Below are 9,962 nucleotides of genomic sequence, written 5' to 3'. Positions count from 1 at the left end.
GGGTGCATGAATAGTAACTTTGAATTTTCTTATCAAATGGTAAGATCAATGTCCATGGGTTGTATCTTGAACATGGAGGAGTAGAACCTTTTTTTCTAGGATTTGGGATTGGGCCAAGGAATGCAAAAGATGTTCTGTTCTAAATTTCTATTCTTTATAAATGGTTGATTGATTTTGATTTGGTTTTAAAGCACTTAATGCTTATGATTTTGAATTATTTTAATTTCATGAACATAGGTGTCAAAGGATGGGTTGAGAGGTGAATTTTGATACTAGAATTTTTGAACAAAACATGGAATCTTGAATTAAGGTTTCTTGAGGATCCATTAGATTGTCACATAACTCAAAGGATTAAATTAAGTTTAATCACCACAAGAGAAGGGATTAGCTAAATTAAGCACCTTGTTATATCTTGAAAGAGGATAGCAAGTATTTAAGGATGACCCATCTTTGAGATCAGTTATACCAAACAGAGAAGAGTACAGAGCAATCCTACGATAATTTAAACTCGAATTTCCCCAAGCCATTATCCTTAATCACCTTTAGCTTTTGTTCATTGTAGCATTTTAGTTTATTTTCTTTAATTTTTCTCTTTCTCATTCCACATAAGTTTGTTCATCTTGATAACTTAATTGCAATTATTCAATAATTGACAATTTAGTCACTATGGGAACAATAACTTTATTACTATTTGACAACCGTGCACTTGAGGAATAGATCAAGGTTTTGGCTCCATTATCGGGGATCGAATATTCTTAATATTGACAGTAATTGCAAACTGATTATGCTAGACATTTTATTTTCACTTTTCTCATTATTCTCTAGTTATTTTTAACTTTGCTTTGTTTTTTTCTTGTAGACAAGTTGATTGTTAATGCATAGGTTTGGAAGCTCTAAAAAAATATTGTGGAATCAAATCTGGAACTTGAAAAAAACATTTATCATCTAATATCAAAGAAAAAGGGTTCAAGAATCCTAGGGACTCTTTAAGCATCAATAACAATAATAGAACTTTAATAGATATTTCTACACCAAATGCTCAAGGATTGCATTTAAGCGTTACGAGACCTATAGTGGAAGCCAATAATTTTGAGTTGAAGCCTTCACTTCTTCAAATGGTTAAAAAAAAAAATTGGAGGCACTCCTACTGAGGATCCTAACTTGCATCTTTCAGTATTCTTGGAATATTCTTATTCCCTAAAGTTCAATGGGTCTTAACAGATGCTATTAATCTTAGGTTGTTTAATTTCTCTCTAAGGGACAAATCTTGAGCATGGCTACATTCTCTTCCCACTGGATCTATTATAACTTGTGATCAGTTGCTTCAAGCCTTCTTAGCCAAGTATTTCCCATTGAGCAAGGCTACCTAGTTGAGAAATCAGATTACTAACTTTGCTCAAAAAGATAATGAATCCTTGTATGATGCATTGGACAAATTTAAGGAGCTATTGAGATTATGCCACCTCCATGGTTTGAAGAAATACTTGATTGTACACACCTTTTATAATGAACTAAACTACTTCCTCATGCTCATATTTTTTTTGATGCCATAGCTGGTGGAGCACTAATGTACAAGAATGTCAATGAAGCTCACAAGCTTTATTGAGGATATGGCTCTTAATCATTACTAATGGAAAAATAAAAAGAGACACATAACAAAATGGTTCCGGCAAAGTATGATGTTGACACTTTTGAACCTTATAGCAGCTAAGGTCAATGACTTGACTCAAAAGTTTGATTAGCTGAGTGCAAATTCCATGGGCATTGTTAATGCTTCATGTGAAATTTGTGGTTGTATTGGGCATAGAGCCACAGATTGTCAGTTAGGAAATTCTTTTTAGGACTCTCTTATGGAGCAAGCCAGCTATGTTAACAATTTCAACCCAAAATTTCAAAATGACCCATTTACAAATAGCTATAAACTTGGATGGAGAAGCCATCTTAATTTTTTTCTCACGAAACAATCAAGCTCAAGCGGGACCAAGTAATTCTCGACAGCCACCTGGGTTTCAGCCAAGGCCTCTTAATCCTCAGTCACTATAGAAATCCAATTTAGAAGTGTTGCTTAAAATGTTTGTGGTGGCTTAAACCAAGGAAAATGTCCAATTTTAAACAACAATGTTAGCTTATGGGAAAAGCAATCAAACAGTTAACTTCCAAGGTTAATTCTCTAGCAACACACAACAAGATGCTAGATTCTCAAATAGCCCAACAAGCAAGCTCCTTTTCAAGACCTTAAGGCATGTTTCCAGGGAAGCCTGAAATCAATCTGAGTGAGCATTGTAAAGCTATAATCTTAAGGAGTGGCAAGCAATTGGAAGAACCTATGGTGAGATAAGATGTTAATAAAAATTTTGATGCATAATTAACTAAAAATGAAATTCTCTGATTTTATTGAAAATATAATAGAGATTTTCATGGATGACTTTTCAGACTATGGTACCACTTTTGATAGTTGTTTGGCTAATTTATGTAAAGTGTTGTGCAAGTGTGAAGTAGTGAACCTTGTCGTCAATTGGGAAAAGTACCATTTTATGGTGCATGAAGGTATAGTGTTGGCCCACTTGGTGTCTGAGAGTGGTATTGATGTAGATAGGAAAAAGGTTAAGGTGATTACTTTTTGAGGTGATGTGTGATGCGAGCAACGATACCATAGGAGAGGGCTAGGACAAAGAAAGGATAAGAAGTTGTATGCAATCTATTATGCCAGGAGAACCTTGGATGAAGCTCAAGTTAATTATGCCACAACTGAAAAAGATTTGTTGGTTGTCATCTTCGCTTTTGATAAATTTAGGTCATATCTTGTTCGGTCCAAGGTAATTGTCTATACTCGACCATGCTACCATTAAATAATTGTTAAGCAAGAAAGACACAAAGGCATGTTTGATCCTATGGATTCTTCTTCTCCAAGAATTTGACCTTGAGATTAGAGATAAAAAAGGGGAAGAAAAATGTGGTAGCCGATCATCTTTTGAGATTGCATCAAGAACCAAATGTAAATGGGGAGGATGAATTACCTATGAACAACTCTTTTCCCGAAGATGAAATTGAAAACATCCTTGCTCATTGTCACTTTTCATTATATGGTGGCCACACTAGCACTTCAAAAAGCGCCGCAAAAGATCCTTCAAGCTAGTTTTTTTATTTGCCAAGTCATTTCAAGGATGCTAGAAATTTTTGTAATGGCTTGTTTTAGGGTGCTCAAAGGATAGCCAATATTTACGAAGACATGAAACGGCCTTGAACAATATCATGGAAGTGGATATTTTTGATGCTTAATAAATGCCTAAATGTATGTATTTTATACATATTTGTTGTGTATAATTTGGGTATTTTCTTAATGAATCGGTGCCCTTTTATGGTTTTATTGGTTTCTTTCATGTTACAGAGATAAAAGAAGCGTAGGTGAGCTCGACAACATAATTCAAGAAGAAATCGACACCAAAAATGATGTTTTAGATCCCCGATATTGTAGCAACACTGTAGCATCCTAAAGCATGAAGATTTTAAGAAAAACACTAAGTCTGGAATTCCACAAAGGCAACCTCACGGCCTTGAAGATGACCGCAAGCCGACTAAAAAAATAGCATTGTAGCAGTCACTATAGCAACTTACTGGAAACCTGGTAAAATTCTGAGGATCATCATGACCCGTTTACTGACCATAAGCCAAGCCGCAAGCCATCTCGAGATCATCTTTTAAAGGGGGCTTTTAAAGGGGAGGAGGCTTTGTTCTTGGAGCTCATCACCACCATCTTCGATTTGACGTACAAGAGGGTAAGAAAGAGCATTTCCGATGTAAAATTTGATGGGGAGAGTAAGATTCGGCAAGATCCACTCCTAGAACCACTTTTAGAGGAGGTTTAATACACAAGGGAAACCATCCCTTGAGTGGCGTCTTTGGAAGATCTTCTACAAGGGATTCCAAGCGTCATTTGGCCTACGATCTTTTGAGGGAGTTTGTCATGCTTTGTTTAGTTGTTTTCATAGACTTGATTATGTATTTTGCTAGTATGGACAACTAAATTCCCAAGGTCACGGGATGTAGATGAACCTTGGGGGTAAACTTGTGTAGATTGTATGCTTTGACTTGTTTACTACATTTGGTATGTTTTGGATCCATTCTTGGTGTAGTTTGATGCTTTGGTATGCATGAGAACTCTGTGTATCAATTTCTTCGTTATACTAGATTGAATGACCAATGCCCTTGTATTAGACACAATACACTTGGAAGTGACATATGTACTACTACGCCGTGATCATTGGGTATTTTGTACCCCTCCAACTCTAGGGTTGTTCCTAAATTGTGTTTCGACCCTAGATTGAGAAGCCCGTTGCCCTCATTGTAATCATAGGGAGGATTTGGTTGGATAAAAATTTCGTATCAATACTCATACCGGATTAGGGGTTTATCACTGTGATCATCTGGTTGGCCTAACTTAGGCTTTTCTTTGTAAAAACTACCATTTGCATGATAGTTGTAGCATCATTTGCAATTTAGTAGCCCCAAGATGATCCTTATCTGTGACCGATTTTCCTCCTTTATTATCTCCGTAATTTGCCTTCGCCATAGACATTCTAGCGAGTTTTGATTTATTACTTTGTAATTTCATTGCACCACTTGAAGTTATAGGTTAAACAACAAGCAAAGAGGGACGTAAGAGTAGTCTCGAGCCCGGCGAATATGACCCTCTCATGCGTGCGAGAGAGGTATTACTGACGACCGAGTATATTTCTTTGGAGCAACAAAGTTTTAGCGCCGTTCTTTGGGACCCACGAGGAATACTCGGAAACCTTAGAGCTTGTTGTTTTGACCGTTGTTTCGTTTATTTTTTTTATCTTGTTTTCATTTATTATTTGTGTACATATAGCTTCATTTTCTTACTTTTTTCCTTACTATCTTTTAAACTTGTAAGTGTTGACTTTTGGCCTTAAATATTGTGCAAGGTACCCATCTTATGACACGTGCAAGTCAGCAAACTTAGTAGAGCCTTACAATAAGTTTGAGAGGACATTGCATCAAAGATTAAGCCAAGGAATGAGAGTTCAAGATAACAGGAAATTCTAGTTAAATCTAGTGAACCTTCAGTTATAACCGAGCCTAGAAGAACTTTATTCGATTATGAGAAGCCAAAGTTAACTGTGGAAGAGTTCAATGTACAAGCACTGTGTTGATGTGCAATTACTTGAATAGAACCAAGAACTTCTTGTATTACTCATCATTTTGGTCATTCTTCAATCTTGAAGGATACGGGATTCTTGGCTTGTAAGATGGGGGTGCCACCTCCTTCTCTTTGTTAGCTCTCTCCTTGGAAGCCTACCCTCAACCTCACGACCATTTCACAAATGATCACCTTCACATGTTCTCTCGGATTAGTCTCGGTATTACTCAACAAGCTTCCTTGTGGTCTCTCCGATAGAGACTTCGCAATTTTCCACAGTTGATTTTCTAGATTGTGCAATGTAGCGGTATGGTTGTGAAGTGTAGCCTCGACTGATTGGAACCGTGTATTCGATAATTGCACAAATCTAGTCAAGGCTTTCTCTAAGTCGTTCATCCAGGTTTCCAAGCCTGAAACTCTATTCTCCATGTTTGGGAGTTGTTGTTGTTGAAAACCCGGTGGTGCTATGGCCTTTTGCTGCCTTTGATTACTCCATGAGAAATTGGGGTGGTTGCTCCACCCTTGGTTGTAGGTGTTGCTATAAAGATTACCTTGTATCCTTCTTGAATTGTCCACAAAGTCTACTTGTTTAGTCAGGGCTAAAGTAGCAATTGAAATAGGACAATCAGACGGCATATGCGAACCCCCACAACCATCACAACTCATGATCGCGGCCACCCTCGGTGAAATCAATGTATCCAATTTATTGCTCAATGCCTCTACTTGGGCTGCTAAGGATGTAACCGCATCAATTTCATAGAGTCCGGCACTTTCTTCCTTTTCCTTGCATTCCATTGGTAGATATTCATGGCCATTTCCTCTACCAACTGTCGGGCTTCTTCACGGATCTTGTTCCCCATTATACCTCCTACGATGACATCTAGAAGTTGTCTTGTACTTGGATTCAACCTGTTGAAAAAAGTCTGAATGATCATCCATTCGTGGAAACCATGTCGTGGACACTTCCATAGAGATCCTTGAATTGCTCCCATGTCTCAAACAAGGATTCAAGCTCCATGTGAAAAAAATGATAATATTTCATTCTGAAGCTTCAGCGATTTCCGTGGAGGAAAGTACCTTGCAAGAAAAAGCTCGACCATTTCATTCCATGTCGTGATGGATCTTTGATAAGCGTCTAAAAAGTACATATTTCGCATGTATTTGTTTTGTATTATTCTTTACAGTATCTGTTGAATCGATGCCCTTTTTGGTCTAAATTGGGTTATTTTTACATTTCAAGCCTAGTAGAAGCCCTGGAGACTTGGCGACGCGATTGGGGATGAGTTCGGCATCGAAACAACGTTTCTGAGCCGGGAGATTACTATAGCACAGTACTGTAGCAGAGTTATTGTACTAGTTTCACTTTAACAGTTACTATAGCTCATTGCGGGCTTCTAGCACAAAACAGGATATCCCGAGGGGGCGGCATACGGCCGGTATACTGACCCGTTTACCTATCGAGATCTGGTATTTATAAGGCCTTGATGGGCATCTTTTGGGGGATCTTCTTCTTGATTCTTCATCTTCCTTGGGCAAGGACGGCTAGGGTTTTGACCACCACTTCCACACCACTTGAACCCGAGCTTGAGGAGGGCAAAAAAGGAGGAAATTTGAGCATTTCTCGGCAGGGAGAGCAAGAACGAGGGAGGATCTAGCTCTATGGGCTACATTGTTAGGGAGGTTGAAGACAACGGGATGCCACCCCTCCAAGTGGCGTCTTCGAAAGGTTTTCTCCAGGGGATTCTTGCGTCATTCGGCCCTTGACATTTGAGGGAGTGTTCCTCATATTTATTTTGTTTGTTTGTATGGATTATTTTGTTTCTTTGTTGAACATGAACAACTAAACCCCTAGGTCACCGGATGTAGGTGAACCTTGTGGGTGAACTTGTGATGTTTTGGATTATTTGAGTAGTTTATGCATGTTTGGCTTGTTGTGATCCTTGTTTGCTATTCTTGATTATTTTTGGTACATTTGATTGAGTGATGTATCAAATTCTTGGTAGCACTTTGTAGCATGATCAATGCCTTAGTGCTAGACTCCACCAAACTAGGTAGGGTTTATTGTATAAATATGCCGTGACCATTGGGTATTTATACCCCTCCATTCCTAGGGTTGAAAACTACTTGTGTTTCTACCGTAACTTGTGAAAACTGCCATTCTCCTTGCAACCGTGTGGGAAGTTGGGCGGAAGAAATTATGCGCTCAACACTTGCACCGGGTTAGGGGTCAATTGCCGTGACCATCGTGTTGACCTAGGTTTTGGTTTTCTCAGTCCAACTAGCCACGTGCTTAACTACTCAATTTCTTACTCACTTTAGTACCTGCCTCGGGAATCTGCATCCTTGACCGTTTTCCAACCTTGAGCATCTCCCGTGTTTGATTGTTTCATACTTCTTTAGAATTTCTTACGCTTTTCATTTTGCTTTCTTTTCTTCTTTTCTCTTACCTTGGAATTGGTGAGCTAAACAACAAGTAAGAAGTCAGTAAAGTAGCTCCTCAGGCCCCTTGGGAATACGACCCACTCGTGTGTGCGCGAGTGGTTTATTACTTGACGACCCCGTGCGCTGGCTAGTGTTCACACTTTGTGTCGATCAAGTTTTTGGCACCGTTGCCGGGGACAATCACTGAGGAATATTTGGAAAGCTTTAATCTTCTTGATTTAGCCTTTTTTTTTCACTCTTTTTTGTTGTTTTTGTGTTTCTCTTGTTTTGGTTGATGACCTTTTGTAATTATTCCATCTTTGTGTTCTTACTTTTAACTAACATCTTGACTCCTCAATCCGTGTAGGTACACATCTTATGACACGTGCTGAGTCAAGCTAGCTTGGTCGAACCCGACCACGAGATAGAAAGAACCTTACATCAATGATTGAGAGAAGCGATAGAAAGTTCTAGACCACAAGAGATTCGGGTTGAGTCGAATGAACCATCAGTCATGACGGAGCCCAGGAAGACCCTATCGGAATATGAAAGGCCATAATTCACCGGAGAAGAATTTAGTGTCCAAGTACCAACTGTCCCGGCTAATAACTTTGAAATCAAGGCGAGTACCATAGGGATGATTCAGAATTCAGTACAGTTTAATGGTCTAGGTAATGAGGACCCCCATGCCCATCTTGCTCAGTTCCTTCAAATTTGCTCCAATTTCAAGATCAATTCAGTGTTATATGATGCCATCAGACTGAGATTGTTTCCGTTCAGTTTGAGAGGTGCAGCATACTGATGGTTCACATCATTAGCTCCTGGGTCCATCACCACTTGGAAGGAAATGGTTGAGAAGTTCCTGGCCTGATATTTTCCTCCAAGCAAGATTGCAAGACTGAGACAGGAGATATCGTCTTTCAGGTAAGGTGATACTAAGACACTCTTTGAAGCCCATGGACGATTTAAAGATCTTCTTCGCAAGTGCCCTCACCATGGTTTCCCTGCTTGGATGAGAGTGCAGATGTTGTGTAACATGTTGAATTATGCTACTAGGCAACTAATTGATGCAGCGGCAGGTGGTTCTTTAAGCAACAAGCTTCACGAAGATCTTGAGGAGTTAATTGAGAATATGTCCAGCAATGAGTGTCATTGGAGCACTAGACATAAGCCTCCGAGGGCTGCAGGGCTGTATGAGGTGGATGAATCCACGGCGATTAGGCTGCGAAGATTGATGCCACGAGCGAAACACATCACGAGTGAATAGTTCAAAGTATGACGCCCTAGCACGAAAAGTTGACCAACTCATGTTAGGGCCCAGTTCAGGTTCCAAGGCCGTTATGTCATGTGACACTTGTGGGGCAAGGCATGCAACATCACAATGTCCTATTTTTGTTGCCCCATTACCTCCTGTAGAAACAGTTGATTATGTTGGTGGTGGACCAAGAGGACCACGGAATCAATTTGGCAACACTTATAATTATGGTTGGAGAGGCTTTTCAAATCACTCTTGGAATCAAGGCCAGTCTCAGTACAGACCTTCACCATCGCAGGGAAGCCAATACCAAGCCCCTCCTCCACAAGAGAAGAAACTCTCCACATAGGATATTTTGGCCGGATTCATGATTAGCACGGAGGCATGTTTTGCGAATAATAAAAAGAAACTTGATGAATTCTGTAATGTATTAAGAAATGTTCAAGCATCCATCGAATCTTTGGAGAACCAAGTGGGACAGCTTGGTCATGGACAATTTGAATGATCGTCGGGGAGTTTGCCAAGCAACACCGAAAGCAACCCAAGGGAACAATTAAAAGCTATTACTTTGAGAAGTGGTAGTCAGTTGGAAGCAAGGGAAAAAGAGATCCCAAGTGCTTCCAATGATGGGGTAACCATCCGGGAAGACTCGAATTTGAGTGAAGATGCAAGCAAGGAGAATGGGAGGAAAACTGTTGAAGATTCCCCCAATTCTAACATTTCAATGGGGCATGAATATAAGCCTGTGGTACCATACTCCTCAAGACTCAAACAAGATAAAGATGAAGCCCAATTCAAGAAGTTCCTTAGTATTTTCAAGCAACTCCACATAAATATTCCAATCATTGAGGCACTAGCTCAAATGCCGAAGTATGCCATGTTTTTAAAGGAGCTTCTTACCAACAAGAGAAAGTATTAGGAACAAGGCATAGTTGCACTTACTGGGAACTGCTCGGCCATTCTAGAGAAAAAGCTGCCACAAAAGTTGAAGGATCCGGGTAGTTTTGTAATTCTTTGTGTAATTGGTGAAGGAATGAGCGGAGCATGCTCTAGCCGATCTCGGGGCTAGCATAAATGTAATGCCATACAACTTGTTCTTGAAGTCAGGGGTTAGAAGACCTACGA

The 9,962-nt window shown here is 39.6% G+C and overlaps 3 non-coding genes across 3 annotated transcripts; 1 reads left to right on the top strand and 2 right to left on the bottom strand.

Moving 5' to 3' along the window:
- Nucleotides 1-1,368: 1,368 nt before the first annotated feature.
- Nucleotides 1,369-1,474, bottom strand: LOC120269631. Its single transcript, XR_005539276.1, has one exon. It is a non-coding gene; the product is annotated as a small nucleolar RNA R71 (small nucleolar RNA).
- A 4,632-nt stretch (nucleotides 1,475-6,106) lies between these two features.
- LOC120269815 lies at nucleotides 6,107-6,213 on the top strand. Its single transcript, XR_005539449.1, has one exon. It is a non-coding gene; the product is annotated as a small nucleolar RNA R71 (small nucleolar RNA).
- A 2,264-nt stretch (nucleotides 6,214-8,477) lies between these two features.
- Nucleotides 8,478-8,584, bottom strand: LOC120269806. The gene has a single exon (XR_005539440.1). It is a non-coding gene; the product is annotated as a small nucleolar RNA R71 (small nucleolar RNA).
- Nucleotides 8,585-9,962: the final 1,378 nt, after the last annotated feature.

This window comes from Dioscorea cayenensis, chromosome 9 (genome assembly GCF_009730915.1).
Source record: "Dioscorea cayenensis subsp. rotundata cultivar TDr96_F1 chromosome 9, TDr96_F1_v2_PseudoChromosome.rev07_lg8_w22 25.fasta, whole genome shotgun sequence".
NCBI classification, from domain to species: domain Eukaryota; kingdom Viridiplantae; phylum Streptophyta; class Magnoliopsida; order Dioscoreales; family Dioscoreaceae; genus Dioscorea; species Dioscorea cayenensis.
Note: the sequence above shows the minus strand (reverse complement) of the source record. Positions and strands in the feature narration are given on the sequence as shown.